Here is a 22,625-nt window from a genome sequence, read left to right as displayed (position 1 = left end):
GAAAGGGGCATGGCCGCTGCCTCCGTGTTCCAGTGCCTGTTCGATGCGTGAACAGCGGTGCCCCCAAAAAAATGATGAAAAAATAATGTTCATAATGCAAACCCCCAAAGATATTTTGGTACGAAAACGAGCAGGCTGAAAATGTTGAGGTTCTTATGGTATCAATTGCCTTCTTCACGCACACTCTTGTGAGTCGCGTCCTTTGTGACCGCATGAACCGCAGGTAATGCAACATCATGTGGCAAATGCAGGGCTAGTTTACGTTGATAAACCACATACGCATCGCATTACATTCATGTGCCCACCACATAACTACATTTATAGTGCACCCTACCGTGGAGTTGGTACAGCCGCAGTTGCAATGTCCAAATGACATTTTGTTCTTCATAACTACAAAGAGCACACTGTTCCTGTTAGCTCGTGCCCTACTTCGTGCTGGACCAGATGTCGTACCTCATGGGCCTGCCGGCCTCTTTGTCGCCTGCATCATATCTGGAGCGCTCAGTGTCATCTCCTCGGGGCCTCAACTCGCTGGCAGCCATCACCTGGCAGGATTCCCTCTACCACGCGAACTACTTCCAGAAAATGTCTCCAGCGACACAGTGCCGGGATAACCAGAATGATCAGTAAGCTCTGGATTTGGAGTGCAGTGAAAGCACCTTTCAAAGCTATGCATTTTGACCTGTGTCGACGAGCAGGCATTCATTTTGGAGGCATTTCCCGGTTCGAAAGCTAGCGATTTTCTGCCTGCGATTTCAGTGTTCGTGATGCGAGACAAAGAAGCTCGTGCACGTTCCACAATACTATGTTTTCCAATAGGTGTGTGCTTTCAACGTTAGTCGCACATGTTAAATATCTTCCATAAGTGTTCAACACGTGTTGTACTTGTACTGAAGTGGCATTGCGCCGCCTCCTGTGTATGGGGCGTGGAATCAACAGAACAACCCAACGCCGCCACTTCGTTACAGGTTTGCTGTATGGCTGCCTGACGCTGGCGATGGGTTTCCTGGCCAGCCGCTCGGGGAGTGCTGCAGGCCTCGCTGGCCGTCACTGGGCCGTCAGTGGACCAATTCTGGGCGTCTTCACGCTGGGAATCCTGGTACCTTTTGCGAACGCCAAGGTATGTCTGGTGGACAGAAAAACAATGAACCTTGGCAGCCATGCCTTTCCCTTACCCTGCCGTTCAGCAGCCAGCGTCCCTGATTTTCAGTTCACCTGTCGACATTTCCTTTTTCGGCACTCAGATTAATGAGCGTTCAACGAGTGGCAAGCTCACTTAACAATACTCCCTTTACTCTCCGGGCATGATATACACGTTTTAGAAACACCCCAACCCTGTAGGGCATGAACTTGAGGAGCTCTTTGTCTGCTTCGACGCCTCAGCCTTGAGATCGACCGTCATGCGCACAAGAGGAGTTCCCAGTGAGAATCGAACGGCTGTCGTGGGTGACTGTTTAGAGGATATGACCAGGGATAACAGTTTTCCATTGCACACTGGCGGCGGAACAAGAAGGCAAAGGCCGAGCGCACAAGGCCTCGTGGGATGGAGCACGGCCCTGACGGTCTGCACTAACCTCGTGGGATGGAGCACGGCCCCGACGGTCTGCACTAACCTTGTGGATGGAGCACGGCCCTGACGGTCTGCACTAACCTTGTGGGATGGAGCACGGCCCCTGACGGTCTGCACTAATCTTGCGGTTCGTCCTTGGACGCTTGGTCAATCCGATTCAGGATCAGCATCGATCGATGACTCGCGCAAGATGTTGGCCGATCCTTGCTTCGGGGTTTTATGACGCCTTTCTACTGAGGCCATTTCGCGCTGATTGAGCTTGCTTCTCGCAATGCACATTACACGACTTAAGAGACGAAATTAGATCGACTCTTCCCAGGTGGTTCGGCGCTGGGTAGACGCAAGTAACATTTTTGCTGGCTCTCCTCACAACAAAATGATAGCAGTAAGTGGCCTACAAGAATTCACCATACCCTGTAATAACCATAAACAAGCGCCGATGAGAAACACATTGCCGACAGCACCATCAATTTGAAAAAAGTTATCCAAAATTCAGGATAGAGCAGTTATACTTACCATCCAACTGACGTCAGCCAGATCACCAGCCAACGCAATACTGCAGCTCTCTGCATGACAGTGCTCAATCAATTCTGGAGAGGCTAACCCGAAACGGTATCGACAATGTCCGCCTCCACTGGCTTCAGGAAACTGCGCGTCTCCCACACATCTCGGCTCGCTCTTGATGGCTTCACGACTCCTTCGGGTGTGTTGATCTGCACGGATCGGCAGAGGACGACTCCCTGGCCTGCGCGCTCCCCGGATCTGACGCCCTTTCCTCTGGGGGTCTGAAGGATGCGGTAGAGGACGACTCCCTGGCCTGCGCGCTCCCCGGATCTGACGCCCTTTCCTCTGGGGAGGTCTGAAGATGCGGTAGAGGACGACTCCCTGGCCTGCGCGCTCCCCGATCTGACGCCCTTTCCTATGGGGAGGTCTGAAAGACCCAAGTGTGCCAGGAGTCACCTATCAGTATTACATGCCTGGAAATCCGGCGGTGTGCAAATCCAATCCAGCTTGACACGTGCGTTCGAGCCTTGAGACAGGCCCAGCAGCGGGCACCCTTCAGAGCCGCCATTTTCTTCAAAGTCGTGACTGACTCACGTATCCGTGAGCTGTATGTGATGATGATAGTTACCCAACATAATAACTGAAAACACCATAAAAGGTTGTGACGTAAGGTTGCCTACCAAAAAATATGCTTTAAAGAATGAGCCAGTTGTGCTCGGGAGACAGGAAACATCCATGGCGTGACTTGATCAAGCGTGAAAACGTCTTATTTTGGGGGATGGCTAATTTAAAGCTCTGTCGCTTATTCTCCACTTTTTAAAACTATACAAGTAAAGAAAAACGTTAAAATGGGCTAATGCTGTGCATACCTTGGGTTACCTCCAATATATGTCATGAGGTCGACGTATAGATAATGACCGCAGCGTACTCGCGGTCAGACGAGGTGTTGCAAGGACGCGGGTAAGGTGGAGGCCCAGGAAGAAGACGGCGGACAAAATCCCCCGTATTTTTGGAGAGGTTTACGTGGGCAAGCTCAAGCCTCCATGGAGATAATTTCGCCTATTGTATATGAAAGCCCTCTAAATCTTGGGTGGCGAGAAACGTAGAAAGCTTGACTATGGTTTCTTGCGAAGCGGTTATGGTGTCCCGAGGTCCCAGAGCCGCTACTTCTTCTCACCTGAAAGACACTACAAGTGTGTGTGTGATCTCTGACGGGTGGCTGTCGCCGGGCTCATGACGGCTATGATGGCACTAAGCATCTGGGTAGTGATGGGGCGCGTATGTGTCTGGAAAACACCCCCCGAGCCTCTGCCCACCTCTGTCACCCGGTATGCGACAGACAATCTGACGTCACTAGTGCCGTCAACCACGGCCACCCGCAGCCACACACCAGCTCGCCTGCCACTTGGAGCGACAGGACGATGGGGTAATATGGAGGAGCACAGTCTGGCCTGAAACAGGCGTTACATCGGTTGTGACGGGCTTCGTCGTCTGGGATCAAGCTACCCCGACCTCACTCATACGCATCCAGAGCCTTCGTGGTTTCCCTTGGGTTGCTTTTTTGTTTGTGAAAACAGATCTGCCGAGATACGCTTGAAATATTTTTCTTCAAGGAAACGTTGTCACAGTGAAGAACGCATGTAGGCAGGGCGTCAGATATGATAAATAGGCCTCGCTGTGTAACCATGGTAACACTCTTTTAAGTGGAAAACTGCTCTAGGAGGCACAATTCTATGTCAAGCATATATCTTCTCAACCCGTCATAGTTGATTACGCCATCGTACCTTGCACAACATTAGTTTAAGAGCCAATTGACGGCCGTCATATCTGGAAATCACGCCCACGAACGCCAGATACGACGCCTTGACAGTTATATCTTCTTGGCCTTGATTCCCGCATGGCTTATGAATTGGCAGGATTTGAATGTCGTTATATGGCGTTTTAATGATGAGGATTATGACTCTTTTTAAGTAACGTACGCAGTTGTACAGGTTTGGGCTTGTTCAAGTCACTTACTCAGCGCATGTTTGCGAAAACAGTAATATAAAAAAACAACTAATAAACCGCTTCTCGATATAAGAGGCTTTTTTAAGATGGGAGGCATTTACCTTAGCGACTGCTCACTAATGTCCTCGTCCTTCGGTTTCAGGTTTATAGACCAATACGTGTACGGTATTTCATACCAGCTGTACAATCTTCTCGGCTGCCTGATGTGCGTCATCGTAGGCTCTGTTGTCAGTCTGCTTACAGGTCAGTTCTAGTCACGACACAAACGACTTCGTGCTGCGAGGCAGAGGATGCGAAGGAAAATTAAACATTCGGTTTCTGTTGCATAGTGGCATTAGTATGTTTAAATTATCATCCGTAAACTATTTAGTTGTCATTTATTACGGTCAGGGAGTAGCCCAAAGCATGCTTTAGACACATATATGATACTATGTTGTTTTATATGACACATATGACAATACATGACGCTATGCGACATTGTTTTGAATTTTAGGTTCGGTGACGGTTGGCGATAGCTTTTAGGACAAGTTAGGGTCTGATATTGCAAGTATTTCAACTTATGGAAAATGAAGTACACCAATATCATAATAGCTAGAGCAGTCCGCTTCCAAATCAAGTGGTTCAAATTTGGGTAAATAAAAGCCACAAATGATGCCATTGCCGCCTGGCAGTAAACCAGTCACTTGCCGTTAATGCCTTCTTGTGGTGTCGTCGGGCGGCGATATTGAGGAACCTTATTCAGCATGCAGTGTGCATCTAGGAATTTAATATGAATGTTCGTCCCCTGCAAAAGCACTGTTAAAGAAATGCACCACATGTCGCCCAACTCTTGAAATTCATTGGCGCATACCAGCGAAGTGTAGAAACCCACGCTAAGATGGACGAACAAAATGCAGACTAGATTTGAACCAAATTTACCCACGCGCGGTGATTCGCGTACATGGCTATTTTTTCGGGTTTTAACCCTCAGAGGCTCTCGGTTAGCCGCCCTCGCAGACAAATGAGATTTCACGCTTGGTCGGGTTGTTTACAACTGCCTGCCTGCCGCGCCGGCAAGGGTTGCAGCGACGTCTCCGCAGCTCCCCTCATTTTCGTGCCGTGGAAGTCTCCATTTAAAACCCCTGGTTTCAACAAATTTGACCCAGTGTGTACAACTGCGTGACTGGACTGTGCGAATGGACTGGACTGCGTGACTGGACTGTGGGAAATGGACGGTGTGAATGGCTGGGTAAACTGTGTGTTATTGCCTACAAAAAACACGATTTCTTCAGCAGACTGAAAGCTCAAAGCAACTCCAGAGTCTGTGTTTCTTAAGGATGATACTTACCTGGTTTGATTCACGGACCTTGAGCTGGAAGAACGAATCATAGCTGCCCACCAGAGTCGAATGTACCTGAGACAACATGAAGCTGACAAAAATGGTTATTTGTATTATACCTAGAACTGAACAAACAAGCAAAGAAGAATGCAGTCGTTGAGTTATTCGTGACAACCGCACAGAATGACCAGCATATCTTTGAGTTTACTATGACATTCATCTTGGCTCAGTCACACAGCGATGTTCCTTTCGTTCAGCCTCCCGCACATTTGTACCGGTATTCGTGCTACTTTTTGTATTGGTGCGTTGAATTCTGTTGCTGTGTTAATACGTTGGGAAGATGGGGAGTTAAGTGGTGCCGCTGTTCTGTAGTGGTACGGATATTCGGCTCCTGGTGTCGAGACTAACACCGATCCTTGATTTTCAGGATGCAACCGACAGGGCGTGAGCAAAACGCTGGCCAATTCTCTGACCCACACACTGCTGAACAGATTTAATCATCGCCAGACTGCCTGCTGCCCAGCCGGGCGTGACGGCCCGTCTGACCCCCAGGACATTGCAGAGTATCACGTTCCTGACTGAAGGCTGAGGCCGACTGTGCGCCGCCGGTCGGCAGCACTCGTCTATGATGGCTGTTGACACGGTCAGCCGCTCGGCAGGGAGGCTAGTTCCTGTACCCCGGCTCGTCAGAGACTTATGACCCAAGCTCACCACACTGAAGTGGCGTCACAGATACTCGCCAATGAAGAGCGCCCTTAATTCCAAACGTGTACACCAGTAAAATCAACTGATTCAATCTCATGGAGGCATGTAACGCTCATGAGGCAACTAACGAATGACGCACTTGAATCTCATTTCAAGGATCAATTATTGGCAAGTTATGTGGCTAGAGGCATTGTCGATCACACTATGCATATGCGATCGAAACCTGACCATCTTCCGGGCATACGAGACCATAGTGAATCGACCGCTGTCATGCCTTGTTACGTCAACAGCGACGATTTACTTGTAACAAACCCACCTAATGCGCTCTCCGCCAAGTAGGGAGTGGGCTTGGGTCGTGACGTCATATGTAAGGAACGGCGTTACTCCTATGTGGGGGATAGGCTTCCATTGGCTAACGAGACTCAGGGCAGCAGTGAGGCCGACTTAAGGCTGACGGCGGCGGCATGCTCGCGGTGACCCAGGCGTTGCGGCAAGGCTTCGGGCTGAGCCGGGGAATGAGGAAAGGGAGGGTAGGGGAGGTAATGTCCTCACGGGAACAGTGTCGATTTAGAAGCCTATGAACCTGAAGAAATTCGGATGGACCCGATTGGGGAGATGGTTTGGAGGAGTTTAGCTACTGTGGATGAACTATTCCACTCGTCCAGAAATCGTATCTTTAACTCTGGGGAAGTTACGGCTGGTAAAGTATACGGTCAAGCCAAGTCCGGAAGGTAAAGTATGGTAGTTGTCGTCATGCTGGGCGCACTTGATGGTGGTCTTTTGCTTCGATGCCCATCAGTTCTCTATATTCAGAGCAGTACAACCGTCGAAAGTTTGTTTGTTGCGCGTGAAGAAACAGGTAGTTCGATTCATCCCTCCGTCCAGCCGGGATTAGACTGTGTGACCCATGCTTGGCTGGGCTGATGGGGAAGAGCCACACTAAAACATGAAGTCTACCCTATGAGCTGCCAACTGCGGAAGACCTCTCATCATAGCTACATTCGTGACTACCCTATGAGCAGTCAACTGCGGAAGGCCTCTCATCATAGCTACATTCGTGAGACAAGACGAAGCGTCAGAGAACGTTTTAACGCATATCGTATACTCCATGTGATATGATGGCATATTGTACACTAGTTATTGCACTTGCCGATGGATGCACTGGCACCACTGGCAGTGTCTTGTCCGTCGTAATGCACATAAGTACGATAGAATGGTGGCGGGTAGACTTAGGCGGGATAAGGGTAGGATGGGGCTAGGAACAGGATGCAGCGCTCTACAGGAAAGGCTCGGGAAAGGTGTGGGGTTAGGATAAGAGTAGATAGGTGGATGGATGGGTGGATGGATAACGATGGGGTAGGGATCAGGAGTTCATCGGTAGATAATGCGGCATACGTAACTGATTATGTGATATGAGTTGGATAATGGTAGGTAGAAAGAAGGTGATGCCGTAAAAAACAGAGTTAATGGTGGCGACTCTCTGTGTATCGTTTCATTGAAGCTTGTTCCCTGCGTTCCTTTTGCTGCATGCGGTAACTTAATATAGCAGCATTGGCGAAATGGAACGAAGCGTCAGGGCGAGTTTTAATGACCTCTTCAGAAGTGCTAAAAATGAAACAAACAACACCCCATCTGATTTTCCGCAAAGGACAGGTAGCATCTGCCGTACATACGTCATTATTATAAACACCGCACAGAATGCCATTGCTGGACTGAGTTATTTGAGAAGCTTGCAAAATCCGGAATCTTTTATTAACTTTGGTGAAGGATCTAGCGAAATCTGGTATCTTTATGCGGAATACAAAGCACATGTCTGGCTACTACGAGGCCATGTAAGGCCCCACAATGGCGGAAACGATCATGTCAGCCCAATATTCAGTGCACAAGCCATCTCGGTACAATTTCGCTGGTGCACCGCCATCCACAAGCAGTAGGCTGTGCTCCTTTGCCTTGAAATCCATAGCTACATTTTCTGAAATTTGAGCAGCCATTTTCTACTCAGAACCGTTCTCCAATCACGGAGAACAAGCTGTTACAGGTCGGGTGTGTTTTTTTGTGAATTTCTCTGGCCTCCACTTACTATACACAAGTCTGCGGTGCGCACCGGCAGAGGACCGTCGGTCACATAGCGAACGGGAGTGACACAAACGGGTAAATCGAACTTCCGTCGCAGGTAGACGCAGAGTAACGCGCATGGTTTCATGGTGGATAAGATTTCATTTCGCATCCTGATTTCACCCTGCATTGATGACATGTGCTATCGAGGTAGGAAGCTCGTGAGTGGATCAATGTTTTGATCGCAAAAAAGTACGTGTCATATGTGATTTATACCCATCACACACGCAATAAACACACAATGCCGTGACCAGAGGCGATGGCTTACGGCGCTGCAACTGTGTGATGGATTCCAGATCGTCAGAACACCACCAATAATAAACCAAAACGAACCAATTAATAGACGCGCGATAGTCACTGAGTCCAAACGAAATTCCCTACGCGCCAACTGTTGGTTTTTACCGATGTTGTGACTGCCAGCAACTGCAGTGAAGCCGTTAGTACATATTTCCGTCACCTGTGTGTATAAATCCCAACCGTAAGCGCTGACTGAGAAGGCAAAGACGTCACGACGAGCGCGGGCCACGTGGCGCAGCAGGCACACACAGAACCCATCCATGGCAGTGTAATCCATCATCTTATCGGATCCGCGGCACCACGCGGGGTGCACAGTGTGCGCGGCGTCAGGCCTCGGCTGCTTACACTAGCCAGCTGGCTGCGACCGGAGCCGGACCGAGCGAAAGCCAGGCCCAGCAGGCGTCTTAGCCCCCACGGGGTAGTCATTCACTGGCCACGTCGTATGAAGGTGAGGTGACCAACGGGTTCCAACCACGGCGTTCAAACAAGCTTGCACGTCGCTTGACTATTCATAAGGAAGGCTACAGCATCGGAATTCTTAATGAGAGTTTTCCTGACCAGTTAGGCGCGTTAGAAACTTGACATATTTGTGGATGTTAGCATTAAGCAATCAATCATATTGATATTGGCATTTACCGTTAATCGAAATGCAACACTGTTTGAGACCATTGGTTGTCTCAAAGCATTTGTGCCTGATCAAATGTGGTGTTTGGTTAATTACAGGAAGCTGTGAAGGCCTCGCTAACTTGTATTGTATCCTACCTTTTGCCGTTAGTTTTCTTTTTATACTGTCGTATTTCCAATACGGTTTGGCCTGAACATGGGTCGCATGTGACAAGGCCCATGCCGCATAGGCCAAGGCCCATTCTATAATGGGTCGTATGGGAACACGCGGTAGCAGAACTAACCCTTGTTATGACGTCACTTTTGTCCACAGCGTTCTAGCCGAGGAAATTCGAGTAAACTAGCCATATGTGTGTTGTTGGAGATTTATAGAAGCCTAAACCTCATCTTAGAATGAAGGTACTTTTTCGTATTATTAAGTAAAGGTTAATTACATTACAATCTACTTCGGTATGACTTTCTAAGTTTTGTATGTTTAATAACCAATTAATCCGCGCATTATTGCCGCATTAGCCATATGCATTTATGTTCTTTTTCACTACATCGGGTCACCAAAGTGCCATGAAGATCTAGGAATCCCCCAGCAATCACGATGTCACAAATAATCATTCCGGCCACGAATGTCGAGTATTTTTGGACGCAGCGGAGATCAAAGCTGTCCAGCGGTGGGCGCATTCTGCAGCGGTCTTTAGTTACGCGCCGTCCGTCGCCGAGTACAAATCAGAGATCGAAGCTCTCCAGCGGTGGGCGCATTCTGCAGCGGTCTTCAGTCACGCGCCGCCCGTCGCCGAGTACAAATCAGAGATCGAAGCTCTACAGCGGTGGGCGCATTCTGCAGCGGTCTTTAGTTACGCGCCGCCCGTCGCCGAGTACAAATCAGAGATCGAAGCTCTACAGCGGTGGGCGCATTCTGCAGCGGTCTTCAGTCACGCGCCGCCCGTCGCCGAGTACAAATCAGAGATCGAAGCTCTACAGCGGTGGGCGCATTCTGCAGCGGTCTTCAGTCACGCGCCGCCCGTCGCCGAGTAGGTCTCAGGGCGATAGGCGGCGTCGCGCTCAGAAAAAGTACGGTGCCGGCCGACCGGTCGCCCGAATATTTATGTAGCAGCATAACTAGTCGCCCAAACAATGGTGGTGTCCCGGGCGACTGAGGTCGACGCCTGAAGCAGCGTAACTAGTCGCCCAAACAACGGTGGTGTCCCGGGCGACTGAGGTCGACGTCTGAAGCAGCGTAACTAGGCGCTCAAACAATGGTGGTGTCACGGGCGACTGAGGTCGACGTCTGAAAGGAGTCAGCCTGCCGGTGGCAAGTTAAGTGCACATCAGGGAAAGTGTCCCCAAGTTTGCAAAACTGTCCCTATGTAACTCCGCAACGTGGTTATCCAAAATATTGTGATGGAAGCAAATGGACTGCACTGAAATATCGTTTTTTTTCGGTTATACTCGTAGAAGTATGTTTTTCCATTATTTACATCGCATTGTTATTTTGCCAATCGTTTACGCGTCACATTTCATTTATTTATATTGAGCGTAAGTATTTCTGTAAACCTTTCGCTTTCACAGTTACGTTGCTGGCTAGCCATCAATACACAGCATTGATAGTTGTTTCTTAACAATTATGCACGTAAACCTGCGTGGCGAAGATCAGTCAAACGTTACAGGAGTTTCGTTGTTCTCAACCTGATGAGGCTGGAAATGTTTTTTTTTTAATGCTGTGATCATTTCGTGATTAGCGACGATATTATACCGCGCGGAGCTAGTAATATAAGTTTCCAGGACCGAAGCCCTTTGTAGCGATTTTTGCCTTAGACCTTCATTTTCGGGCAGAAGCTCCACAGGGACCAATGCTCAGGCAAATCATTCGGGCCAATTCTGGTGTGTTAATATCAAATGCTGCGTGACGAAACATGAATAGAAATTTAAAGCCACTCTTTCCACCACACTTGTGTAATGACGTCGGAAAAGAAGATGACGAGGAGATTATTACAAAATTTGTTAAGTCATCAGTATTGAGTAACATCGATAGGAGAGTAAAACGCCCACATGCAGGCAGATTTTGACGCCGAAAATACGGCCATGAAGGTCTCCAGTCGCCCCCCCCCCCCGTCCCCATTTATGTTGCGTAGAGTACAAACATAGTGACTTTAACTTGGTGAATAGCTTGAAGTTTCAGCAACGTTTTGAAACTTAGCAACAGAGGCATAAGCAGAAGTGATGACTGGATTTTAGCTTCCTACATACCCATGATTAGGCCATACGGGGGCGCAAGGTCGAATGTTGGGAGCGTTACGCGGATTCTGTGGGCCAAGGGCGGCAGTATGCTGGACAATACAAATAATCGTAAATTACGGCAATTTTTTCAGGGCCATCGATCAGACGTCGACTTAATGGACGGACGCGGTAGCTAAGCGGGTCAGGGGGCTGAGACTCTGTTCCCCCCACCCACCTGCTCAGCTTTTTGAAAATTTAACGGTGAATCATTTGCCATTAATTAGAACGAACCAAAGCTGACTATGGACACCCGAGCTTGGGAAAACTTCGTTTGACCCTGTGCCAATGACCAGTTTGCTGGAAGGTATTCCCCAGACGAGGACAGGACAAGGCGAGTTTTGTTGATATACGAATGCATTTGTAATTGCTTGACAATGTCCGGCCAAGCGGACCAGCTGCGGGGCCGAGTCAGGGCGCAGAAGAGCGCCGAGGCTCGGAAGACGGCCCACTCATTGCCGGACATACCAGCCGGCGTGCCGGTCCAGGTACTACAAAAGGATATGGTTGCGAACTAACCGTATTTGACCAGGGGTGATGGCCAAATGCGTACGAAGGTATGGGAGAAGGGAAAACGATGCTGATGTTAAAGTCTGTTCTTTCCAAGCATCGCCATAGGAAAAATGTTTAAGGTTTAACAGAAAAAACCACCTTGAAGACTTTTCTGTGCTGTTCACAATCTTGCCCTTCTTAAGAAATATGCCCCGCTAGTTCCTGAGCTACACGCCAGCGAAAATGGGGAAAGGTGTATCGAGGAGAGTATTTCAAAGTAACCTTGGCATTCATGAAGTCATAATAACGTCATTCAAATTCTGTCATTCCATAAGCCATGTGGCGATAAAAACCAAGAAAAATATAATTGTCGAGACGTTCATATCCGGTGTTCGTGAACGCGATTTTCGGATCTTCGCGACCGTCCATTGGCTCTCAATCAATGTTACGTAAGGTACGATGACGTAATCAAACCATGACGCATCGAGGAGCATATTTACTAAACAGAGGATTGCACTGTCTAGAGCAGTCTTAGTTATATGTGAGCTTGTTTCATCATATCTGATGCTTCCTTCAATATCTCCAAATATGAAACATTCCCTTTACACAAGGCATCCTGCCATTTTAGTTGTTTAAACAGGTTAGGCCGGGCGGAGGGTGGGGAGGGGTGAGATTAACTCAAGAGCAACGTTTCAGTTATAAACCTTCTGCTGCCTATTCAAGTGGCAGAACCCACTGCAACGCTTTTTGAAAAGTGTTGCACAACCTTGGATCGTGATAGCTAATCATAGATCATGATTAACTATCACGATCCAAGATATCGTAGTATCACATCATATTAGCAATCATAGATTATGAAAACTAACCTTAGATCGTGACAACTAGACTTAGATCGGAATGAAAGCCCTACATTCGAATAAATAATCTTAGGTCGTGATCGTGTAACCACAAGTTACAACAAGTTATGGCAAATTCGCTTTTCACGTCTCTTGATAGGCTTCTAATAAGGCGTACCGTCGTAATAGACGTTTTTACGTCGCTTGCGCACCTAATAGCCTTAAATTTTAGCTCTCTAAGCACCTATGCAAGCGTCAAAATTTGGTCAGAACCTTTTCATTATAGCGCGAATAAGAATATATATATATATATATATATATATATATATATATATATGTATATATATATATATATATATATATATAATCAAGATACAAACGTCACCTGTTGTTATTTTAGTTGAGTCTTTTATTTACTCCAGTAGAACATGGCCTGGCTACGCGCTGTAAGCTTGAGCAAGAAGGCATAGCCAGGCCAGTGTAACCCAAGATTCTTGGAGTAGCATATCTGGCTGCTACCGAGATTACCCTGATTTCGTTAGAGTTCGACATCTTGAATCTACTGAGTTGGCATCCCCATCCGCATTTCAAACTGACGCATGTGAATATTTGTGGCTGTCGACACGAGCGAGCGACGTATGTCATTCGAGGGCTAAAGCCGTACCCGGCCTTCCGTGCTACATCCAACCGTTCCGAAGCCAGTGACATGAATGGGAATACCAGTCACTTTGACAGCATCAAAACGAAAAGAACACAATCATATTTGTATCTATCTTGTGATGCGAAGCCTTTACCTATTTCCGTCGTTTTAGACCCGGCGGACGACATGGCGACCCGCCAAACCTTCGGCATCGTCGACTACTGCGTGTTCGGAAGTGTTCTCCTCTTATCGTTGCTCATCGGCGTCTACCATGCCATCCGCGGCAAACAGACCAACGAAGAGCTGCTGCTCGGTGGCAGGAAGATGTCCATCATACCGGTGGCCGTCTCCACTATGGCCAGCTTTCTATCAGCCATCCTCATTCTGGGTAAGGCAGGGCCAAGAACAAGAGGTACAACTGTTGCCTTACGGCTCAGAAGACGTAAGGAAAGGGAATCCACAATGTATTCGATTCCAGCATCCTCTGCGAACCACACGTGCCAGACTCACCCATACAGACTTCACAGCTCCACAGGCATCTGCAGCGGGGTTGGGTCTGGAACGACAGAATGATTTTCCCATATTTCACTATGCTCGCTCAAAACTTGCTGCAAACTCTTCAGCTGTCGTTTCGTTACGTTTCGCGAAAGCACTACTCGAGCTCTCCTGCTGTCTGATGAACGCGGCTCGCCATTACTCCTTACAGGGCCACCTCCGACTGTAAGTGGCATGCGCGCAACACTACCAAGCAGGGCTCTGGGTTGCAGATCACCACCACCGGCGCTGCCGCTGCCGTTAGTCGTGGGTGGCGCTGCCGGCTGGGACGTACGTTATGTGGGACCCTACACGCTAGGCGTAGAGGGTCCACATAACTTAGCAATGCACGCTAGGCGCGTTGTCACGTGGGCTTTCCGTGGAGGCCAGCGGCCGTGGTGTTCACATAGCGCCCAGCGGCCATGACCGGAAATGGGGCCTGCCCGTTCGGTGCCAGGCTGGATTATCGGCGTCCGCCCACGTGCAGGCGCGATGTCGTTCTAACTGAGCCTCGCCGCGCTATGGGCAGGCTCGCCGGCGGAGATGTACATGAACGGCGTGCAGTACTGGATCACCGTGCTGCCCCTCGTCGTCCTCGTACCGGCTGTGTCCATGCTCTTCGTGCCCATTTTCTACCGTTGTAGCATCACCACCGTCTACGAATACCTCGAGTTCAGGTCAGTGGTGACCACCGTGTCGGCCAGGTCAGCTCACCGATAGTTGAGCATGCAGTGTTGACCGTTGTGTATTTCACACACATGTGCCACGTTGGTTAATTCTTCCAGACTGGGTTTAAGTACAGCGCGCCACTTTTTGTGCTTTTTACCTAATATGAAATCGGACACGTACGATTTAATCAGTAAAACTAATTTTTCCTGAATCCTTCTGAATAGTTCGGAGCATCGATCTGAAGCAGCGTTACTGCGGGAGAAATCTCGTTGGATTCTGTCCTCACCACTATGAAAGTAATACATTTAGTTTGCCTTGCGTTGTTCAACGTCTGTGTTCTGCTACCAGTTTGTAACACATTTATTCGTCTAAACACTGAGGTAAAAAATGTTACGGAGGCTTGAAACACTCTCCTGAGATAAACAGACGTGTGAACGTGAGGCCATTATCTCGCGAATCCAACGAAACGTTCTACTGTGGCCTTGATTTCTCCCCCTGGCATTTACCACAGTGGCTCTTTTCGAGTCGGACTTTGGGTTTGGGAATAGGAGATCACATGGTTCAAAGTGACGCACTGATTCAAGCTTCAAAAGATGAGGTTTTCGGGAACGGGCGCGTGCCGCCCGCTGGGCCAATCACAAACGTTCTTTTATTCACACCAGTATAGTTGCCCCGGCGGTTGTGATGTGGCGATCGCGCAACTGGAGGGAAGGAGCGGAGTGCTGTTACAAAGCGTTGAGAGCATAATTTGGACTAGAAAATAACTACCATTCATGTCTTTATTATGTCTTGACGGTGTTGCAGTGACAGCACCCAATGCTATAATTACACGTAATTGATTCTGAGGTTTCAAAAGAGTACATGTTTTAAACGTGCTTTAACACGCGCCCCAATGGCCGGCTGGATACCCTTCACTTGGGTGGGAGGGTCAATTTGCCCCCCCCCCCGAGATCTCGGGAACTAAGAAAGCTAGAGTCACCAAATTTACAGGGTGTGTTGACCTGTCCGTGAAATCACTTAGGTCCAAATTTCAGGTTCCTGGATTATGACCTTCGGGTCAAATAAGGTCAAACATGGTCAAATTCCAGGTTGGTCTCCAAAGTGCCCCAGAACCTAGATAACTGTTTCTAAGCAAAACGTCACATGCTCACCTAAGGTCAGTGACCTTTTTGACCTTTTAAGGTCATGGTGACGAAAATCATAGACGACTGCTCGAGTTTTGCATTTGAATAAGCGACAAAGACTATGCAAGGCAGTATGTCTCTAAATGCAAAATGTGGACCTGGGTCACTCTAGGTCAATGACCTATTCTTACCTCTAAGAAGTTCATGGAAGATGTATAATGCGGTTCCTGCTATCAATAAATTCGAAATCAGCACCAGAAACTTTCCCATACAGCAAGCCCTAGAGTAATAAAACAGGTTGGTTATGACCTAGGTCTGACCTTCAAACCTAACCTTAGGTCAACGTAATTTGCTCACTTAATATTGTGTTAAGAAAGCATCTCAGAGATGTATGGCTTCGTCTAACACTCCGTTGTTGCACCAGATTGAACGATTCCCTAGAAATGGACTTCGCTGAGACCATAGCCTGACTTTTACCTGTTATAGGTCAGCGATCTTACAAGGTACATCTAATTTTTTTCGGTCAAACGATCCGCTTTTTGAAAAATTCGGCGCGGCGTATCCACGCCCTTCGGAAACCATTCTCGAAAAACCTTCGGGGGGTTAACTTGACCCCCCACCCGAGCGCATGTTAAGGGTTAAAACACTTCCTTTAAGCGACGTTTATGCCGCGTAGATGTGAATAATTAAGTTAAGTGCATCGAGTTTATACCAGCTGTAGTCGTGTGACCATAGTGTATAGTTCAGTTGGATGGTTATCCTGGCTTGAAAGCTTAACCGAAAAGTAAGCTCCGCGGTCTTGCCTGCAACTGGGCGTCGAGTTTTCTGCTCCATTGCAAGGTTTGCTTTAAACAGACATCCAGTGCATAACTTAAAATCTACACGAAGACCAGCATTGTACAATGCGCGGTTTCTTCGGATAAAACGTTTGGTTTTGGGATAGTTGATGTCTTGAATTCGCGATAGTCCCGCTTTTCACTTATATCAGTAGCTTTTTATCCTTCATGCGACTCCGTGCGGCTTTACCCTTATCCAACTATGCAGCTAAGTAGTGCTCATTTCACTTGAAGCTGACCTAGCTTTATGTTCTACGCCATTCATTCATATTCAGATTCACGTTGGCAGTAATGCTGGTCAAGGGCGCACCCGCGGATCCCGTGGGCTTGCCCGCTTGCGAGCTGGCAAAGCTGGCAAGGATTCAGTTGACTCTGCTGGCTTGAATCGTAATAGGCACTGGCTAGGCATAGGATTTCTGTTTCGGACAATTTTCCACAACGGAAATTCCATCTTCTAAATTTTTGGTGCTGAAAGTAACAACTAGGGTTAAAATGCGCCGACATTTCACTTGGCACGGGAACTGGGCTACTTTATGTTGTGGTGGCTACGGCTACATTCGCAGCACAAAAATATCGAAAAGTCATTACCTTGGGTTTACTGTGACAAAGAACATTGCTGGCCAAAAATCTCAAACCCTTTGCGTTTCCTGTGATGTTACTTAGGGCCAGCAGCCATGTTCCAAAATACAAAGAGACACCACGTCAGAAGCTTTGAGTGGTATATATCTCGCAAGGAGACACCACGTCAGAAGCTTTGAGTGGTATATATCTCGCAAGGAGACACCACGTCAGAAGCTTTGAGTGGTATATATCTCGAAAGGAGCAAATGGTGCTAGTAGAACGCTGACAGACACCAACATCAATGTTCTCATAATCAATATTCTCCGTGAAATAAATCGTTGAGAGGTTACCACGATTTAACCCCACAGGCCATCTCATAACCTCCAGGTTTGTCCAGGTTTGAAAATAATCTTCTGCGAGCCCTGTGCGTGCTGATCTACCTCGTCCGGGACGTCTCTCTACATGGCCATCGCACTCTACGCTCCCAGCCTAGCTCTCAGCTTCACCACCACTCTGTCCCTGGAGGCCAGCATCATCGGCACGGCAGTCGTCGGCACACTGTACACGGCGTTCGTGAGTTGCATGGCGGCTTTTTCGTGTAGTGTTCATGACTACTTCGGAAAGAGGGGAGGAGGTGGGGGTCGAGGGACAAGACATGGACTAGATAGGACACCGTATATTATTATTTCAAATGTGGAAACCGCGGCGCCTTGCTTTCTTGAGTTATCATCTATGGTTTCTGTTTTTGTCTTAAATGACAAGTAAACGACACCACCTAAGGTTTCACCGTGAGCTTGATGTAAAGATTCTGACACAAATGCACATACCGTGAAAACTAGTTATGTATTACTTCGCTACTTCACGTGGATCTTAAAGCCTATGCATCAGTTGTGCTTGGTATTTCCAAAACAGCCTACAAATCAGGGCTTGAAATCTTCCGCGGAAAGTTTGTGTGTGGGGGTGGAGGGGGGGGGGGAGGGGGGCGGTCCATAATCCCAGGGCAACGGGCCAACTGAACCCAGCTCGTCACAAAAGCACCCACTTCCCTCCCCCGGATTTAAGACCACCTCGGTTTTGACCGCTGTATTTGAAACAGATCCATTGATCTCGATTCTTAAAAAGACATGGACTTTTTTGTGAAAGATTAACACGCAGACCTCGTAACGTTTGTAAACCTGTTACACGTTCTGACCAGCCGCAGGTGCGCGACATTTTGGCTTAGGCTCAAGCATTTGTCGCCGTTGTAACAATCACCTGAGATGTGCATGTATCAATTTTCCAGGACCAAATAACTGCTTGTCTCATCCAACTTAATCGCCCTTTTTGATGAAGAAGCTCAACTCGTTTTTCGTTGCTTATTCTGGTGCCCCGAAGGTGCGCATTTTTTTGCGTTTTGCATCAGTGCCTGGCGCCGTTCCAACAATAGCCAGACACACGTTTCCAAATTTTACAACTTGTACCCACCTTTCATCGGCTTAAACACGCTTACCGTCCTATCGTAATTCATGTTTGTGTTTGCGGTCACTTTATATGTCCACAACAAATTGAGCAGCTTTTGCACCTCCTTCGCACCTCTTAAAGTACCAAAAGCATTTTAGACTGAAACTGGATCGTCTACGGGTACCGTTAACCCCTCCTACGGGGCACACAACGAATCACTAATATTTTTTCATAGTCGAATGTTCCCGGAAATTTGGGTACGAATGTGGTAACCAGCAAACCTGTTTTGAAAAGCAGTATTCCGTCCGAAATATTCAGACTAGAACTGGATAATATGTGGGTATCATAACTGTTTCCAAGGGGCTCGTACAACATCACATATTTGTGTGACCGTACCCAGATTCCATTGGGCGATCCATCGGTCCAGGGTTCCAGTTTTGTCGCATTTGCGCATTTCAGCAATGGGAAATATGGTTCTGCAAGTCCCATTTTCACAACAAAGCCTTGTTTCGGCAGTTTTTACTCCGTTCCGTTGGGACATTTTTCTCCGCGCGCCCCAGGAAGGGCGCCGCAGCCCTGAAAGCTGTGAAAGTCCTAATAAAAGGGAATACCTGGACCTATCGTACCTCCGCTTTGGACTCCCATGGCCACTGCATTGGACACATAGCGACGCCAGGTTCAAGACAAACGGTCCATGAGATTTTCCGGGGCCAAGGGACGTGGTCCCCCGACACCTTCGGGATCTCCAGCCATGCCCTGAGCGTCCACCATGCCCTGAGCAACCAGGGAGGGTATATCGGCTGCCGGAGGATAGAGTTCCTTCGTGGCTAGAGGGGCCCATTACTGGCTTACCAGGCCCCTGAGCAACCAGGGAGGTATATCGGCTGCTGGAGGATAGAGTTCCTTCGTGGCTAGAGGGGCCCATTACTGGCTTACCAGGCCCCTGAGCGGCTGGCATGGGACTGTAAAAAGAGCCCTGTACGTTTATTTCCACTACTGGGCGTCCAGAGAGCCCCTGAAGGGTGGGAACGGCACACAAGATACCAGAAATGACCACGAGCAGCCAGAAAGGTCGCTCAGTGATAGGAGCGGCCAAAAGCGTCAAAAGCAGCTGGTAAGACTTTCGAGTGTCCAGAGTCGTGAGCGCAGAACTAAATGACTGGCGACCAAACGGATCGATGAACCGGCCAGTGGGCCCTGGGTAGCCGGATGAGCACTTATGTAGCCATGTAAGGGTCTCTCCAGCTATCAGAAGCGCCCATTGGCGATTTAAGGGGCTCTTGGCGATCAGAGAAACACCTGAACAGCGAGAAGAAGAGCGCTACTGGCCAGAACGGCCTATGAGCGACCAGAGGGGCCTTAAGCAGACAATGCAACCCATGGGAGGTAACAGAGCCCTGCGTAGTGCAAAGATGTCGTGTTCTGAAATGCCTTTGAAAGGGCAGAGGCTACAACTAGCTATACGGACCCTTAAGCGATCAATGTGCGCTCCCTGGCCAGAAAGGACCCAATGAACGGCCAGAAGAGCCTGGAGTTGCCACACGAGGCCTACTGGGCCTCTCGTTGGACTAATTTGTTACTCTCTGCCTGACCCTCTTAAAAAGAACAAACTTTGGAAGCGTTTCTCATTCACTAAGCATTTGCCTTGATCTGTGTGGGTCGAACAAGGTTTCCCCAAGGGTCCCTCCACACCAGACACTTAGCCTTTTGATTTTCTGGGGCGGGGAGCCCTCCACTCGACCATCACACGGATCCCCAGTCTTACCACAACATCGTGGCGATTGTTTGCCTGCGAAAAGCCTTCTTGCTATGGAAGTCTGCTGGCTACAGCTTGGCGTCTCGTCCCACAGGGTCTGAAGGTCATCATCTGGTGTTTGGTTCTCAGGGAGGTTTAAAAGGCCGTGATTTGGACTGACGTTCTGCAAGCTATCGTCATGGCCGCTGGAATGGTGGCCATCATCATCCAGGGCGCCATCAACGTCGGAGGGCTTCACGAATATCTTCTATATCAACGCAGAACACCAAAGACTGACATTTTTTGACTTTACCCTCAACCCTTGGCAAAGGTAATGACTGTCGCGTAGAGCACACCATAAAGGTACTGCCCATGATGCTCACGCATCAGTGTCGTACCACAGTGCCCAGTTGGTCAAAATAATGCCGGCATGCAGCTGTTCCACGTTTGGTTAACGAGAAGGAATGGAAGTTTCCACAACCGGCAAAGCTATGCGTACTGTGTGATCGCCCACGCATAGCCGGCATGCGTCAGTGCCGTGTCCCCCCTCCTCTCCTTCCGTCAAGGTGGATCACAGGACAGCCTGTGCCTTCACGGGCTCAGGTCCCCCTGTGTCCCTGTGTGTCCTGTGTCCTGTGTCCCAGATGTGTCCCCCAACGCATCCATCCAGGCTAGAAAGCCACAGATAATTGCAGAAATTTGGCATAGGGCAAGCATTCAAAATTGCCCCTGTGGGTATCATCACCTTTGTGAATAATGGGAACGTGCATTGCACCACTTTCAGACACAACTTCTGGAACCTGTTCTTCGGCACTCTGTTTCTTTGGACGACTGCCTCGGTGTGAATCAGAGCGCCATACAGCGGTTCCTGAGTCTGCCTACTCTCAGGACCGCCAGAATGTGAGTCAATGTCTGCCGGACATGGAAACAAATTGCGATTGTCTTTGAAAGTTTTGCACATAAGGTTCCCAGCCGGAATAATATGTATTCGGTGCTTTACGGCACTGAGTAATTTCTAGAGCAGGCCATGCGCAGCGGTATTGGATGGGGGTGGTGTTAGTTTTAGAAAAAAGTTTGCGACTATTTTGAGACGTTGACGATTGCTTCCGATAGTTTAACAAACAAATTCATATCATTAACGAAATAAATGATACAAATGGGTTGGGATTCTTGTCCAGTACTGTCACCTCTACCTGTTCAAATGTCGAAGAACTCCGGCATGTTGGTCATCTGTCGCAGAGCGTGCCTCCTTAATGCTCCGGCCACTATCCTGTACAAGACGCTGGCATGCCTGACCGGCCTGGCCATCTTCGCCACGTACGCCGACTGCGACCCGCTCAAGATGGGTCTCATTGAGAAGAAGGATCAGGTGCGGGCGGTACAGTGACCCCAACAGCACCTTCTGACACATTTGAACGCGCAGCTCAGGCTCGCACGTGACGCGTAGTCGGACCTATTCAGTTCGATTATCAACCAATAGGTTACATATTGCAGATTGTTGAAAAACCGTGCGTGCCTTATAAATAGGTCAACGTGTTCAGATGAACTCAAGTGGACCGGGCCAGTTGAAAAATTACCTTGAATTATCCAATGGACAGAAAGTTGTATTATTAGTCCCCATTTTCATTCCAACGATTTATAATGTATCTTTCTTCTATGGGTTTCTCTCCAGTCTGAAATAATTCTGCACAATTTGATGCTTGCCACAGACTCACAGAACGGCCAGTATCTCCTAATAGTGCCAACACTGCGACAGCGTGTCAGTTCGTAGAATTATGACTCAAGACAAAACGCAAAAGTAAAAAATATTTTTAGTTCGAAATTTGTGGGGTAAGGCAAGTGAATATGAATAAAAATATGACTTTGTATACGCTCTGTAAAATAACGAAAGGGTGAAGTCATTTTGCCTGCCCCCATTCTTACCTGGAAAAGCATCAATCCACGTGAGATTGCACAACAGACCCGCGGCACGCTTTGCATGTTCAGTCAAAGCGTAGCGAGCGAGCGACGATGATTTCAAACAAGTCCTCATTCTGTTGCTCACATTCGTCATTATTATATTATTATTATATTATTTATTATTTATTATTATTATTATTTTATCATTATTATTATTAATATGTATTAAATATCTAAGTTTTTGTATCCGTCTTCCAAACGCTGGAGTGATGCAGAGACGTCGCCTAAGACATGTAATAGCATTGGAGCACGACGTATCGGAACGCTTCATAACACGGGCATAGTAGTGAGGAAGACTGTGCATAATTCGAATATTTATTTAATATATGAATGGAAAACCCGCATAGCAGGCTGACACAAACTCTGCTAACAAATCAAACCACGCGTCCCG

The 22,625-nt window shown here is 48.2% G+C and overlaps 2 pseudogenes; one reads left to right on the top strand and one right to left on the bottom strand.

Annotated features, from left to right (window-relative positions):
- LOC119100502 (sodium-coupled monocarboxylate transporter 1-like) overlaps positions 1 to 11,385 on the bottom strand; it is a 23,438-nt pseudogene extending 12,053 nt beyond the window's left edge.
- Positions 11,386 to 13,562: 2,177 nt separating this feature from the next.
- The window catches only part of LOC119100501 (sodium-coupled monocarboxylate transporter 1-like), an 11,976-nt pseudogene continuing 2,913 nt past the window's right edge, over positions 13,563 to 22,625 (top strand).

Source organism: Pollicipes pollicipes, unplaced genomic scaffold, assembly GCF_011947565.3.
Source record: "Pollicipes pollicipes isolate AB1234 unplaced genomic scaffold, Ppol_2.1 Scaffold_4881;HRSCAF=5763_pilon_pilon_pilon, whole genome shotgun sequence".
NCBI classification, from domain to species: Eukaryota; Metazoa; Arthropoda; class Thecostraca; order Pollicipedomorpha; family Pollicipedidae; genus Pollicipes; species Pollicipes pollicipes.
This window is presented reverse-complemented; position numbering and strand designations above follow the sequence as displayed.